The sequence below is a fragment of the Callorhinchus milii genome, unplaced genomic scaffold (genome assembly GCF_018977255.1).
Source record: "Callorhinchus milii isolate IMCB2004 unplaced genomic scaffold, IMCB_Cmil_1.0 Scaffold3, whole genome shotgun sequence".
Lineage (NCBI taxonomy): Eukaryota > Metazoa > Chordata > Chondrichthyes > Chimaeriformes > Callorhinchidae > Callorhinchus > Callorhinchus milii.
The window spans coordinates 57,616,382-57,633,347 of NW_024704744.1; the positions used below are offsets into that span (position 1 = coordinate 57,616,382).

At 42.5% G+C, this 16,966-nt stretch overlaps 1 protein-coding gene across 1 annotated transcript in view; it reads right to left on the bottom strand.

Annotated features, from left to right (window-relative positions):
• dop1a (DOP1 leucine zipper like protein A) overlaps positions 1-835 on the bottom strand; it is a 62,167-nt gene extending 61,332 nt beyond the window's left edge. Inside the window, 1 exon segment of the mRNA XM_007893870.2 lies at positions 756-835. The gene's annotated coding sequence lies outside the window, so the exon portion shown is untranslated.
• Between the last annotated feature and the right edge of the window lie 16,131 nt (positions 836-16,966).

Here is a 16,966-nt window from a genome sequence, read left to right on the forward strand (position 1 = left end):
AGAACTAAAGACACGCAAGTCCACAATGCTTTTTTTTAAAAAAGTCATCCATTAGTTACAAATTCATATCCATTACTGTATTTTTCCTGTCAGCAATCTATGCCACAGTAGCAATGCTGCATTAGGATGATGTATCACAGTGAAGTACTGCATCACAACCTTATTAAAATAACTTTGTTCATTACACTTTTGTTTTTGTGTGGGGTTCATTTCAAACAGCTTGTCCTCTGAGACAATAAGACTTCTTTCCCTGGGCACTCTGACTTAGTTTAAGTACAAAGACGTCTTCTCCCCTCCCGCTCTACATAATTACCTTACGGCACAAAGAACTATGCCATCTGGCAAACATGGATTATGAGACTTTGGAGTGGGAGTTCATTTTCTGTGACATTGAAGACAATCAGATTGAAAACATAATGGTAAGTACTGTACAAACGTCCCAAATAACACTGTGGCTGGATTTGCAAACATCTCAGAAACTCACCAGCAACTTGCAGTTGATTAGAGATGTTTGAGGATGATCATGGCACAGTAATGTGGCTCAGGAAGTGAAACATCCTAGTCTGATAACTGTTATACAGCATGACTCATTAGTTATGAAAGCATCTTTAGGTACAAGACATTTCAGAATCTGATCCCCCTCAGGGGGGAAAAAATGTCTAATGCTGTCTGTGTGTCAGCTTTTCTAAGAAAAGCTAATAATCAAAGTTATGATTATTTACAGAAGCTGAAACTGTTTAGTGTACCGCACTTACCTAGCACCATTTGTGCACAATAACATACCAAAGCTGTACAGGGCCAACGTGGATCATCAAGCAAAAGCGGAAAGAGGGGCAGGAAGCTGGTGGAAGAATGAATCAGTGGTCATGCTTCTAAAATTTTGTGGCTTGCTGATATTCAAGAGTGATGTAGTTCATCGACCTAGTTTATTTCCCCTTCTTTATGCAATGTATTGTGATCCCTCTCCCCACACCCCACTTTCCAGTCGTGACAGATAATTTAGGCGTCAGGTTTGATACACAGCTGCCCTTCCTACCACACATCCAGTCCCTGACCAGGACTGCTCTCCTCCACCGCTGGCACATTGCCCACCCAACCTCCCACTCTCACTCAATACCCTCCTCGACAGTCTCCTGAGCTCCACCATTCATAAAATCCAATTCATTCAGATCTCCGCCACCCATATCCTCAACCGCACCAAACTCCAAACCCCATTATCCCAATCCTTGCCAGGCTCCACTGGCTCTCTATTACAGAACAGATCGATTTCAAGATCCTTAAACTCATATACAAATTATTTCATGCCCTGGCACCTCCCTACCTCTCCAACCTGCTTACACCCTAATTATTTACCCACCGCCTTCACTCAGCTGGCTCCAGCATGTCCCTAGTACCTCCACTCCACCACCTGTGCTGTGCTTTCAGCCACTAAAGCTGAGACTCTGGAACTTTCCACCTCAATCATTCTGCCCCCCCCCCCACCCCACGTCAGTCTATATATCATACCTGAAGACCCTCCTCTTTGATCGGGCCTACCGTCACTTCCTCCGGCTCAGCGTCAAACTCCGCCACTGTTAAGTACTCCAAGACCCTACCCCACATGAAGAGCGCTATACAAATACAGGTTTTATTTATCTTCTTCCTTCAATCCCTCCCCATATACGTGAACAAATTGTTTTTATATTATTTCAAAGTAGCATTAAGTTGCTGTAAATTATCATTTACCCTAATTTATTTTAAGATTATGATATTATAATTATCAATTATCAACTTAAATTGAATTCAGTAGGTTGCTGGAAATGCCTGCCTGGAGAATTCTCTCCTTTCTTGCTCCTTAAAATAAAATGTAAGGATGTGTATGTGTTTTGTTTCACAGGAACAGTGCATAAATAGCATGCACCGATAATTAGTAGCCAGGTAAAGAAGCGGACTGTATGATTTCAGATTGACTATATACAGAAATACTATATTTTCCTGGTTCATTTCTTCTATTCCCCGCTGGCTTTGATTTTTTTGGGTGGAGGGAGAGCTTCCCAATATTCTTTGAGGAGTTACTGATCAGCTCCTCTTTACTTTATAGTGCTGATTTTCAATTAAATTGTATTAGTTTCCTAAATTGCAGTGAAGTTGCCAGCATGGTCGCATCATCATAAAGTCTCAAGGTGGAGGCTTTGCAAGATCTCAAGTGATGCGATTGACATCCTGTTCCTGGAAACCAGGGACCAACCATTACGTCACTGGACTAGAGCTTGCAAGTAAAAAGCACTTCCGAGAAGGTTTGAGGGGTGAACCGATCGAGGTCTTTAAAATCATGAGAGGCTTTAATTGAGTCAACAGCGAGAAATTATTTTCAATGGTCAATGAGCCTTGACTAGAGGGCATCAAATTAAGATAGTTAGCAAACAGTAAATGGGGAAGTTAGGAGATTTTTGTGAGGATATGGAATGCCTAGCTAGGAGCGGTGGTGAAGGCAGAATCCATATTAGCTTTCAAAAGGAAACTATATCAATACCTAAAAAAGAATAAAACTATGGAGGGAAAGTCAGGTAAATGGGACTGAGAGGAGATTGCTTTTAAAGAGCCAGAACTGACACAATGGGCCAAATAGCCTTCTTCTGTGCTGTAAATTTACACGGTTCAATGTTCAACAGAATTGTAATCCAAAATTTGATGCATGAAGTAGCTATGTTACATTGTAAGGAAGTTCCTGAAATATCTATAAGTTCTCTCTTCTGGCTGTATTCATTTCCCGGTTTAAGATGTACATAGAATTACTGTTCAGCAACGAAGCAGACTATTCAGCCAAACTAGTGCCTGCAAGTGTTTTATTCCACCTGAGCCACTACCGCTCTATTTCCTTCTCCCTCTTGTACTCGTCGAGTTTCCTGTCAGTTTTAATCCCAGTAATGAATTCCACATTCTCAACAGTCCCTGTGTAAAGTGGTTCCTCCCAAACTCATTTATATCTGAATTATTGTCTTGAAGGTGCTTCATAAATTGGCTTCAATATCATAAAGTAAAATTGTCTGGCTGTCAGTTCTGATGGATATTAAAGATCAGAGTGATCTGAAAAGAAAAAAAAGTTGTTTCCAGTGTCCTGACCAACACTTCTCCAGATAATTAGTCACTCTGTTATGCTGTGTAAATCCACTGCTGTGTGCAATTAGCTGCCATGTTTCGCCCACAAAATATACAGTCACTTTACTTTACAGTATATTCTGTGAAGCGCTTTGAGACGCCTAGAAGATGTGATAAAGCGCTATATCAAATGCAAGGATTATTATTCACTTCATGGCTGTTTGTGGGACATGGCTGTACACAAATTCACTGTTGTATCTGCTTACAGATAGATAATCACTATACTTGACAACAATTCCCTTGTGAAGAAACATGATCTTATGGGTCAAATCTCCTTCAAGAGAGGCAGAGGAGTTATGGGGAAATAATAATAATCTTTGCATTTCCTATATAAGAATATAAACATCATAGTTTAGAATTTTTGTTTTCAATATTATTTTGATTCTGGAACAGTATTTTCTATTCTGTGATGCATTTTTTTTTGGAGGAGGAGGGAAGAGAAAATAAATCAAACTTATCTTGTGTTCATTAAGACAAGAAGTGGTAATAATAGGAATGGTTTCACAAGATCGGTTTGGATGAGGAAGGCACTTCGGCCCATCCGATCACCTCCCTGTGGAACACTGATTCTATAGTCCCTCCACCATCGCAGCATCAAGCTGCTTTTTAAATGAGTCCAGTGTCCTGGCTAATTATGAAAGACAACCCTTGCCCCATACATTCTCTGAAAAACTAAGGACACAGCCAAATTGTTGAAAAATGCCAATGCGTCAGATGAGGCAATCTACCGGAAATAGAGCGGTAGTGGCTCAGGTGGAATAAAACACTTGCAGGCACTAGTTTGGCTGAATAGTCTGCTTCGTTGCTGAACAGTAATTCTATGTACATCTTAAACCGGGAAATGAATACAGCCAGAAGAGAGAACAAGTCAAAACAAAAATCGCCGAGTTACAAAATGAGGAGGTCTTGTTAATAAATCAGGTGAATCACACTCGAGATGTTTTGCTTAACGCTTTGATACCCATTTTTTGATACCACTCACATTGCCAAATAGCTTGCCGACACACAGTGTAATATAAAGTCTTTCCCATGAATAATGGTCACTTGAATGAGTAACTGGAGAATGCTCATTAGAGTGCGCACTAGTAAGAATCAAATAAGAAACAAGGGAAGAGGGTAGATAACTGTTAGAAAATAAAAGTTGGGCATGAGCGAAAAGCTTTTCACATTTATTTCTGAAGCTCTTAAAAACACTCAACAACAAGCACTTGTGTCAACAGTTACCAATTATTACGCTGCTAAAAAACAATGATACTTAAAACATTTTGTGGAGAATAGGTTGAAGAACGGTTTCACTGCCCTAATGCTCTCTCTTACCCTAAACTACTTGTTGAAAAGGCATTATTTCAGAACTATCGGTGCTGCCCTCCTGATCAGGAGGGCCACTTGATAACTGCCTTGTTGGAATGCAACAAACTACACATCTTTCAGACAAAGAGCACGTTCACCCGAGGTGATCGCTTCAAATCTGCACTTATACCCAGACTCAACACAGACAAATGGGAAATTCGGCACCCGTTTAAAATTATGTTGAGGATAAAGTTTAGGATTAGGATTTGAAATTGCATTGATTGTTTAATCTGAGACCAACAATTTCAGAACTCTAGAATGGAGCTTCCCTCACTTATCTTGTGCAGTTACCAGCAACCATGCTTCACTGGGGCCACAGAGACAAAAAGTCACAGATAGAATCATAAAACTACAGAAACTTACAGCACAGAAGAAGGCTATTCAATCCATCTTATCTGTACTGGCTCGTTTAAGACCAACCCCCTCCGAAAATCGACAAGCGCGGGTTTGATCTCTCACTAGGTGGATGGTAGGTACAAGGAACTTCCTGATGGGCAACATAGCTCAGCATAAAATGCGTGAGAGCATTGCCACTGTCTTCCTGTCCGCAGCTCGGGCACAAGTCCCTTCCCACTGAGCAATGGTTCCACCAGTTGGAGGTGCAGAGTTAAGCAGCGACTGCTTGTCCCTCCTCAAGCCAATCAAAGTGGATTCCAGGCCCTGGACGTACAAACTGGGACTCCAGGTATTGCCTTCCAGCAGCTGTAACCCCAAGCCTCAGAGTTTTCTCATCAGCTATCTGGTGGGCCTTCAGCGTGGTGGAAGGACCTTTACAGGACAGCTTGTGACATGCTAAAAGACACTACCCTGTGTGAAAGTGTGCTGTATAAATGCAAGTAGTTGTTTTCATTCATACCTGATTTTCATTTAAAGTGTACTGGAGTGTCAACTGTTTTCTTCCAGTAGGATTCAGACCCAGGGCAGCAGGTGACAATGAAATAGGTCAACAAAATGAGAAACACATGGTTTCAATGTGGATCATGGGGTATAGGGGAGGTTGGAAAGCAACAAAAGCAGTTAGAAATATAATAATAATTCTTGCATTTGATATAGCGCCTTATATCTTTGAAATGTCCCAAAGTGCTTCACAGTATGTAGTGTAAAGTGGATTGACTATATTTTGTGGGCGAAACACTCACAAAATATAATCAAAGGTAAACTCTATAACAAGATAAATTATAGAGATTTCTTCAGGAAAATTGAAAGAGGATCTACTACTAAAATCAGTCATTTTCCTCTAAAAAGTTCTGAACACTTGTTTATTTCTTTCTCTCTCAATTTAAACAGCTAATTAGCAAGTTGCCGAACTGGAACAAAAATGAGTCAGATATTGCGAGCTATTTTAACGAACTTTGGCAAAGAAGTAGTCATCAACCGAAGATACTTAAGCAATAATGTTATTTCAAGGGTATGAGTTAATGCAGCTCGCAGTCACTGCTGGCTCCAGGAAACACACCAACCCATAGAACCATAGAAATGTACAGCGAAGAAGGCGAGAATTCAGCCCGTCATGTCTCTGCCAGCTCTGTCAAGAGCAACCTTTTCAGTCCCACTTACCTGCCCTTGCTCCATACCCCGGTAGATGACCCTTTTTAGGGCATTTATCCAGTTGCCTCAACCATAGCTCCCAGCAGAGCTTTCCTTATGCTAATTATTCTGTGCGTGAATAAAATTCTCCTAACTTCCCCATCTGCTTGCTTACTAAATATCTTAAAGTGATGCCTTCTAATTACTGACTAAACCCATGATAATGTCATCAGCAGTCCTTTCTGAAAGAGATACTTCAAAATATTCAACAAAATCAAAAAACATTTGTTTTAGTTTTTTATGTAAAATTCCTCCTTAAGCAGAAAAACTGTGTTTGTTTCAGTTGATTTTAAAAAAAACTGCATTCAAGCAACAGATTTGCAGAGTGAATCAGCCCAAGCTGCACCTCTCTACCATGAAATACAGACAGTTAATTTCAAATGGAAGAAAATACAACATTTTTGGAGGCATCAGTTTGTTTTTTAAGGCAGTTTGGGCAACAATGGACAGTGTAAGAAAAGCATTTGACAAGTTAGATCCCAGGGCCCGCCATTGCTAAGAGCTACTTAGCCCAATTTGAAGGTCCAGATTAATCCCGGGTAAAATAGAAATGGTTGAAGCAGAGCAGCATGAATCATAAAGGAATAATTGGATAGGGATGAGTTCCACCGCTCCCTGCCGCCCATCCTTAAGCCCTCACAAAACAACATTGTTCAACGTGGATAATTTGCTACACGACCTAAACAGGCACATAATAATAATCCTTGCATTATCCTTCTAGACGTCTCAAACCTCTTCACAGAATATACTGTAAAGCGAATTGACTGTATATTTGTGGGTAAAACGCCACAGCCAATTGCACACAGTAGTGTCCCAAAAACAATTGTGGATTGAGTGACCAAATTATTTTTTTTTAGGGATTATTATCCCCGGAAAAGCAATCTGCCAATTGACTAACAACTGGATTCCTACTTACTGCTAGGTAATCAGAGGTGTATGGAGTAAGGACCTTTCCCAACATTTCTCCCCTACCCGGAATAGAACCCAGGTCTCTCGCTTGCAAAGCAAGTTCTCTAATCACTGAGCTACATGGGGGGAGAGCAATGTTACCAGGATTAGTTTTGTCATTCATTTGGACAAGATATTACTAGATTTACACAGGATTCAGCTCAAAAAACAAAAGCAGGAAGTGAGATCGTGTTACAATGGTTTATAGTTCCTGAATAACTGCTAGTTTGTTCAATAATTGATAGAACACTTTCCAAAAATAGTTTGTGCAACACCACAATACTCCATATCTCACATGATCTTGAAACAGACAATTCTATGTATCGGAGGGGAGGAGTTAATGCAATGCACACTCCAGTTCCAGCATGTACTATAATTACTTGTCCTACTTTTCTTTACACTTTCTTTATGGGTCTTCTTTATCCAAATCGTTCTTATGAGGAAAATGCTGCCCACAGCTGCCAATAGCAGTCCTGATGTAGCAACCGGCCACTGAAAGGAAGCAAGAGTCACTGAGGTCTTTCTAAGCTCGAGCCATTGAGGCCAATCAGTTATCGGAGCCCAACTGCTGCCCTGGCTGCAATGAGCTAACGCTGTACAGAACATGGCTAAAACCCTGAGACTTTGAATGGCTTGCTTGCCAGCACCTTTAGCACCTGAGCTTCTGCAGCATCTCTCAAGTAATTGGTTCTACTGTCATTTTGTAAGTTGTTTTTTTAAAATCTATTCAATGTTCAGGATAGAAACAAATACAAGGTTTAACACAACAAATCAGAGGGGATAGACAATGCCACTTGGGCAATTAATAATCCCAGTACACATCTGAGAATAATCTGATCATCCCTGAATGCACCCAATGGAATTGAAACATGGTACCTAGGATTTAAATGCACCTGTCCACTGCTTGTTCCTCGCTCCCTCCATCACAGATTTAGGTGACAAGCATCCATTCTCTGAAACTTCCCCAGGAAATGCTTTTTTGTTCTTGCACTCTCACTGTCTCCACCATCAATACTCTCAAACGCTTATCTTTTTAACCATGCAATATTTGAGGATGTTGATTTTACTCGACACCCTAAAATTCAAGCTGGTTGAATCCTGAGTTTGATGGCCTCAGATGGGACTGCATGTGGAGGCTAGGTTGGACCTTAGCCATCCCAGGGTTGGGGAGAGGAACATCAGACAGGGTTCATGATCCTGGTCTCGAAGGCAGTCTCTACAGGTTGTATGCAACAGCTGGTGAGGTTGGATCAGGTTCGGCTGTGACACCCTCTGCAGTCAACTGTTAAGGCTGATCCATGAACAATAAATGAGATGTCAGAGGGCGAGCAACGCGGGTAGAACCGCACCCCAAAACCAGGAGGCCAGACCAGGTGCAGAGACCAGACCAGGTGCAGAGACCAGACCAGGTGCAGAGACCAGACCAGGTGCAGAGGCCAGACCAGGTGCAGAGACCAGACCAGGTGCAGAGGCCAATGGGGAGAACCACATTTAGGAAAATAATTGGACACAGTAAATTTTCAAGAAAACCTGTCATTCATTCTCTCCCAAGAATTGTTTTTAAACTTGAAAAAGTAAACCCTGGAATAATAAAGATTACAGGGTACAGGGTGTGTGTGTGTGTGTGTGTGGTGTGGGGGGGGTAATAAACACACAGGGGTCTCTCGTCCCTCTCACTCACTGTAGCTGTTTTCCAGGCTCCTCTCTCCGGGTCTCTCGCCACTGCTGCTCCTCTTCAGATTAACCGCTGCTATTTACATCCTGGGCCTGGGCCTGGGGGCCTCCTCTGCGGAGTCTGTGTGTATGTCTCTGTCTCTCTCTCAGTGTATATTTCTCTGCGGCTCTGTGTGTATATTTCTTTGTGTCTCTCTCTCTCTGTATTTCTGTCTCTCTCTGTGTCCCTCTCTGTATTTCGCTCTATCTGTGTCTCTGTCTCTCTCTGTATTTCTGTCTCTCTCTGTGTCTCTGTATTTCTCTCTGTATTTCTGTCTCTCTGTGTCTGTCTCTCTGTATTTCTGTCTCTCTCTCTGTGTATTTCTGTCTCTGTGTATTTCTGTCTCTCTCTGTGTCTCTCTCTGTATTTCTGTCTCTCTCTGTATTTCTGTCTATCTGTGTCTGTCTCTCTCTGTATTTCTGTCTCTCTCTGTGTCTCTCTTTCTGTGTATTTCTGTCTCTGTGTATTTCTGTCTCTCTCTGTGTCTCTCTCTGTATTTCTGTCTCTCTCTGTATTTCTGTCTCTCTCTGTATTTCTGTCTATCTGTGTCTGTCTCTCTCTGTATTTCTGTCTCTCTCTGTATTTCTGTCTCTCTCTCTGTGTATTTCTGTCTCTGTGTATTTCTGTCTCTCTCTGTATTTCTGTCTCTCTGTATTTCTCTCTATCTGTGTCTGTCTCTCTGTGTATTTCTGTCTCTGTGTATTTCTGTCTCTGTGTATTTCTGTCTCTCTCTCTCTCTGTATATCTGTGTATATGTGTGTGTATATCTCTATCTGTGTGTGTATATCTCTATCTGTGTGTGTATATCTCTATCTGTGTGTGTATGTATGTCTCTGTATGTATGTGTGTATGTGTGCCTCTCTGTGTGTGTGTCTCTATCTCTGTATCTCTGCCTCTGTGTGTGTCTCTGTGTGTGTGTGTGTCGCTGTGTGTGTGTGTGTCGCTGTGTGTGTGTGTGTCGCTGTGTGTGTGTGTGTGGCTGTGTGTGTGTGTCGCTGTGTGTGCCTCTGTGTGTGTGTCTCTGTGTGTGTGTGTCTGTGTGTCTCTGTGTGTGTGTCTCTGTGTGTGTGTCTCTGTGTGTGTGTCTGTGTCTGTGTGTCTGTGTCTGTGTGTCTGTGTCTCTGTGTGTGTGTGTCTCTGTGTGTGTGTCTGTGTGTGTGTCTGTGTGTGTGTGTGTGCGTCTCTGTCGCTGTGTGTGTGTGTCGCTGTGTGTGTCTCTGTGTGTGTGTCTCTGTGTCGCTGGGTGTGCCTCTGTGTGTGTGTCTCTGTGTCGCTGTGTGTGTGTGTCTCTGTGTGTGTGTGTCTCTGTGTCGCTGTGTGTGTGTCTCTGTGTCGCTGTGTGTGTGTGTCGCTGTGTGTGCCTCTGTGTGTGTGTGTCTCTGTGTGTGTGTGTCTCTGTGCCTCTGTGTGTGTGTCTGTGTGTGTGTGTCTCTGTGTGTGTGTGTGTCTGTGCCTCTGTGTGTGTGCGTCTCTGTGTGTGTTTGTGTCTCACTCTCTGTATCTTTCCCTCAGATTTTCGGCCACATCCGGCCGGAGCCCCACTTCCCAGCATGCACCGCCCTGTCCCCGCGGTCCGCCCTGAGGTCGCTTCCCACCAGTCACCGCGGCCATTGGTTCCGGTGGAGCGGAGCAGAGCGGAGCGAGGAGAGGCCCGACTGAGCTGCTGTGGGGCTGAAATGTTCACCTGTCTCAATGCATATTACTCTTTCACATAAACATATATATATATGCAAAGGTGCCTCAGTGCCTTGCAAAGCATCATTAATTTGTAGAGAGACGTGCTTTTAAAATGTGTAAGTTTTCTTCTCTCTGATGTGTGGCTCCAATCGATAAACTCAGCTTTGTTGTTAATATGTAAATATTACATATTAATACATCAACACAAGTAAAACATGACAATCTTTGTTGTCATGTTCTACTTGTATTGATGGGAGTTTCCCCTTCGTCTACCCCCCCCCCCCCCCCCTTGTGTGTGTGCGGGTGGGGTTTCCTTTCTAAGAATCAACAACAACTTGCACTTATACAGCCTCGCTTAACACACGGTTCTATCAGATTGCCGACAATATCGTCGAGCCGAGGAGAAAGAGCAAGTGACCGCAGGCACAGATCAAGAGGCCTGTGTTCTCCCTGGCTCAACGTCAAACTACGTTGTCTTCAGGTGCAATCGGAAGACTGGTAAAGAGGGGACAAGGCAATGGGAATTGGACCAGGAGCTCGAGAGGTTTGGGACTTGGCGGCTAAAAGCATAGCCTCCGACAGTGGAGTGAAGAGGTCGAGGGTGGACCATCCTAGAATGGTTGTAGAATTGTAGAAATCTATACACACCTAATAGTAATCCCTCCAAAAAAAAACAATAATAAATTGGTCATTTTCAATCCACGACTGTTTGTGGGACATTGCTGTGCGCAATTGGCTGCCGCGTTCACCCACAAATATACAGTCAATTCACTTTACACTATATTCTGTGAAACGCTTTGGGACGTCTAGAAGACGTGAAAAGTGCGATATCAAACACAAAGGATTATTATTACAGTGCAGAAGGAGGCTATTCAGCCCATCAAATCTGCACCAACTCTCAATGAGAGTAAGACATTCATTCAATCCCTTTGCCATGCCTTATTACCACAACCCCTTCTGAGCCTCTATCCTTCATATATCAACGAAGGATAATAAGATTTTTAAATTCATGCTTTCACTGTGAAAAGAAAAAAATGCTGCAAAACTTTTCCACCACTAAATATTTACTCTGTAAACACTACAGTGTACAACAAAAGTTGTTCTAATAATAATAATTCTTGCGCTTGATATAGTGGTTTATCACATTACTGAGATGTCCCAAAGTGCTTCACAAGATATACTGTAAAGTGACTGTATTTTGTGGGTGAACGTTCCAGTTAGTATTACTTACATTATATAGTACGAAAGGCGCTATATAAATGCAAGCTGTTTTTTAGTACTACACCCGCTATAAAATTATTAAACAGTGTGAGTAGGGAGCTGATAACCAGGTGACAACCACAAAATTCCCATTAGCTTCTTTATACACTTTATGTATCTTTTAAAAGAGAAAAATGCATTCTTGTCATTTTGATAAAGAATTATGAATGTCAAGGGCAGTTACTGGAGAAGGATGCATAATTCTATGCTATACCTGACCTGACTGGACTACTGATACCTCCTGAAGGGTGACTGGATTCTGACATTCTGTTGCCAACCACATCACCCTGGAACCAGCTTATCTCCAAGGCCCCTGATCAACAGCATCAACACTGTCACTACATTGTGTTAAATTGTCCAGCTCTTTGGGACGTCCTTCTGAAGCGAAAGGCGCTATACATATGTAATTTGTTGGAGTTAAAGGGCTTTTTACTCTCTGGTCTTGATTTTGATATCAATATTAATCAGCAGGAAGGGATAATTACACTAACATTGATTTAAGAACTCACCTTGAGCTGCCGCAATAACCTAATGGATAAAGGTACTGGCCGTTCCACCAAAAGCCAATACAGACAAGAAAGTTGCAAGTAAGTTCAGCAGGGCAACGTTTGGGGGCAGTGCAATTTGGCTTCAGGGAAGGGGAGTAAGACAGAGTAGAGTTCCTGATGGTTTGTGGAAGATGTTCTTGGGTGGACACTGGGTGAAGACAGAATTCGGTTTGTCTGCGTTGACCCCTGCTGGTCAAATAACCTGCTGCCATGTTCCATATGCGAACAATCATCTTGAACTTGGCAGAGGAAGGTTCCTGTACAACTGTAGCCCTGCAGGAGTCATTAGTCGTTGTGGAAGAGGAAGGGAGGAAAAGTGGAAAAGGAAAGTAACCTACACTGGTAGTTCTTGGCCAAAATGCCCTGGGAATCCAGGTCTGCCCTTTGGTTCTGATTGCTGACCCATTGAGATCACAATTGGCCATTGTCCGCTGTTTGCTGTTGGTGTCACAATGCAAGTTGCAACGGGTTTCTTCTCAATGGTATGTGACCCATACTCGGGTAAGGTTAAACAATAATACTTACATTGATATCGAGCCTTTTTAATGTCTAAACCTGTCAAAGACTGTGAAGTGCAGTGACTCCTGCTTTGCAAGCGACTAATCTGTGTAAGAGACATACCATGAACATCAATCAGTAAATTTAAATGAGAGAGAAACAGAATATTTTGGCCTGGAGCTAGGAAAAGCATCCTGCTCTTCTTCAAATTAAGTGCCACCAAATCTTTAACATCCACTTAACGTACCAGGAAAGGTAAAGAGGACCATAGTTTCATCCCATTCAAGGTCCATAATTCATCAATGCCCCACACCATCACTATTGATCTAGAGGTGCCTGCCTAGCTATTTAGTCTGAAGCTGATATCAGTTACATGCAGGTCCAGTTCAATTGGTAGCACTTTTGCCTCCGAGGCAGAAGGTTGTGGACTCAAGTGCCAGGCTGGGACTTTGAACCCACAAAACTGGGCAGACACTTCAATGCAGTCCAATGCAGGTGCTGTCCTTCAGGTGAGATGTTAAATTCAGGTCAGCAACAACTTGCATTTATATAGTACCCTTCAAGTGGGGTAGCATCCTGGAGTGCTTCACAGTGACCAAGTCTAACAACGAACCAAATAATATTGGACATTGATCCCTTGGCTGTTTATAATAATAATAAACCTTGTATTTTATATTTTGCGCCTTATCACATCTTCGAGACGTCTTAAACGGCTTCACAGAATATACTTTAATGTGAAATTGACTTTGTGTTGTGCAAATTGGCTGCCACATTTGCTTGAAAGTAGAGCCATTCTTATTTCACCAAAATAAGACTGGTAAAGAGGGAGCAAGGCAATGGGAATTGAACCAGGGAGTTCCAGAGGTTTGGGACATAGCGCCTAAAAGCATAGCCTCCAATAGTAAAACGGAGAGATTGAGGGTTACATATTAAAGGTGCTCTTATCAAATGCAAGAATTTTTAATTTAACTTCCAAGAATTATCTCATTTTTTGAGCCATACTGAAATTTCACACCTTCTTGCAGTTGTCTGTTTTTCCTTAAATTATTAAAAAACACAATCTAACCCAACAAACTGTCTCATGATTTAGACATTTTTTAAACCACTTTTTAAATGCTGTTTTTAAATGCTCTTTTATCTTACACCAAATCTATAAAGGCTGAAATCAAGGAATTATTTTTATATCAAATAAAATGAGACTGGCAATTAAATTTGCCTTTGTAAAATAACCTATGTAAATTAGGAAAAATGTAATTGTCTCATCAAAAATCTTATACACAAAACAGCACTTAAATAAATTTAAATATAAAATATCAACCCACAAATAAGACATTAAAGAAAAACACAGTGGATCTTGAAGATATTATAGAGGCTACATAAAACGCAAGGATTATTATTATAAACGTTCACCTGTAAAATGGCAAAAATCAGCTGTTGTCCTCCATTACAATCAACATCTTGTTTTTCTGTGAAACCAGATGAGCATTGAGGTCAATGTGACTGTCTGAAGCAGTGTAATTAATATTTGAGCTCATGTTATATATATTTTTGATATCAGTTGCAGAGTAGAATAATCTAGTTTGTCTGATAGTTAGACAGATCAAGGTTTGAAGTGAACACTTACATAGGCCACAAGGCAGAATTATATTTTCAAAACCAGCAGTCCAAATCTCTTCCTAAGTGGGGTCATGCTTCATCACCGTGAAGCGCTCCAGGATATCACCCCATATGAAGGGCGCTATATAAATGCAAGTTGTTGTTGTTGTAACCCTCCCCCAACAATATGTCTCATCCCCTACAGAAAACATCCTCAAGAGAAACCCACTACCCCATCCTTCTGTGACCTCTGCTGGGTGATATGACTTCGTAGATATTTGATTCACTTCATTAAAATCCTTACCCCTCTACTCTCAGACATCATTAACCTCTCCCTGTCCACAGGTACCGTTCACTTTAAAAATGGTGGTCATCACTCCTATCCTTAAAGAACCCTCTCTGGACCCATTACTGTTCTCAAACTACCACCCCATCTCCAAACTCCCTTTCCTCTCCAAAGTCCTTGAACGAGTTGTTGCTTCCCAGCTTCACTCCTTCCTCTCTCGACACTCCCTTCTTGAACCCCTTCAATCGGGTTTCCGTGCCGCCCACAGCACAGAAACAGCCCTGGTCAAAGTGACAAATGACATTCTATCCATCTGCGACCAGGGCTTCCTCTGCCTCCCCCATACTCCTTGACCTCTCTGCTGCTTTTGACACTGTTCACCATTCTATCCTCATCCACCACCTCTCCTCTCACCTCAACCTTCACGGTTCTGTCTTTGAATGGTTCAGATCCTACCTCTCACACCATGTCCACTTCATCTCCACAAACGGTTTCTCCTCTAGCCCCAGCACCGTCATGTGCGGCGATCCTCAGGGCTATGTCCTTGGTCCCCTCCTCTTCAATATCTGTATGCTCCCTCTTGGTGACATCATCCACAGATATGGGGTCAACTTCCACATGTATGCGGATGACACCCAACTCTACCTCTCTGCCTCCACCCTTGATTCCACAACCAATGCTGTGCTGACAGAATGTCTGTCAGACATCAAGTCCTGGGTGAGAGCTAACTTTCTTCAACAAGGCTGAAGCTCTCCTGATTGGCTCCCATCAGCACCTCCTCACCTCAGGCGCTGACAGCATCACTATCCTTGGTTGCACGCTCCACCTTGCTAAGCCAGTCTTGTTTGGCATCTTGTTTGACCCTCAACAATCCCTCCTTCAAGATCCATCTCAAGATCCTCCTCTGTGACCGTGCTTTCAAACACCCTGCTTCCCCCCCTGCCCTTCACCCTCCTCAATCTTGACCCTCAGATCGGATCCGAAATACTGACTGTCCAGCGCCTTGGGACGTCTTCCCGACGTGAAACGTGCTATACAAATGTAATTTTGTTGTTGTTGCTTCCTTTCTTCATGTAAGGCACAGTTCCAAAGTTTTGGAGCATGGTAGCTGAAAGCACAGCCGCCGATGGTGGAGCAGAGGGGACAGAGGATATGTAGAAAGCTACCCTCTGTTTGATTGTAACACACCAAGTAATATGCAGTTTTAAGTTCTCAACTGTATCAAGAATGCATTACCTGGACCAGCAGCATAGCAAAGCTACATATGCGCTTTGGTTTAATTCTCCATTAGGTTGTTCATCTAAATTGCAGCACTGAGAGAAAGTGCCTGGGCACCACTCAGTGTTTTACATTAGAATGCATTAGAATATACAGCACAGAAACAGGCCATTCAGCCCAACTGGTCTATGCCGATGATTATGCTCCACATGAGCCTCCTCCTGCCCTTCCTCAACTAAGCCTTCAAGCATAAGTTTCTATTTTCACACACAAATATATAGTCAATTCACTTTACAGTCTATTCTGTGAAGCGCGTTGAGACATCTAGAAGACGTGAAAAGCGCTATATCAAATCAAGGGTTATTATTATTCCTTTCTCCCTCATGTACCTATCTAGCTTTCCTTTAAATACATCTATGCTATTTGCCTCAACAACTCCTTGTGGTAGCATGTTTCACATTCCCATTACTCTCTGTGTGAAGAAATTTCTTCTACCTTCCCTATTTGATTGATTTGTGACTATTTTATATTGATGGCCCCAGGTTTTGGTCTCCCCGACAAGTGGAAACATCTTCCCTATGTCTACCCTATCAAAACCTTTCATCATTTTAAAGACCTCTATCAGGTCACCCCTTACCCTCCTCTTTTTAAGAGTTCAAGTATGTTCAGCCTTTCCTGATGGGTATAACCTCTCAGTTCTGGGATCATCCTTGTGAATCTCCTTTGCACCCTCTCCAATGCCTCTATAATGTGGGGACCGGAACTGCACACAGTAATTTAAGTGTGGTCTAACCAAGGTTCTATAGAAGTTTTCCATAACTTCCCTGCTTTTCTATTCCTCTAGAAACTATTCTATTCCTGGACGAGAGACAACTTTCTTCAGCTCAACGTGCGCAAAACTGAGGCCCTCCTGATTGGCTCACGTCAGCGCCTCCGCACCTCAGGCACTGACAGCATCAGCATCCAAGGCTGCACTCTCCACCTCTCAAAGCGGTCAGGAACCTCGGGGTTCTGTTCGACCCTGAGCTGTCCTTTCTCCCTCATATCCGCGCCACAACTGGCACTGCCTTCCATCACCTCCGGAACATCGTCAGACTACGGCACTACCTCACCCCTCACGCTGCTGAAACTCTGGTCCACGCCTTT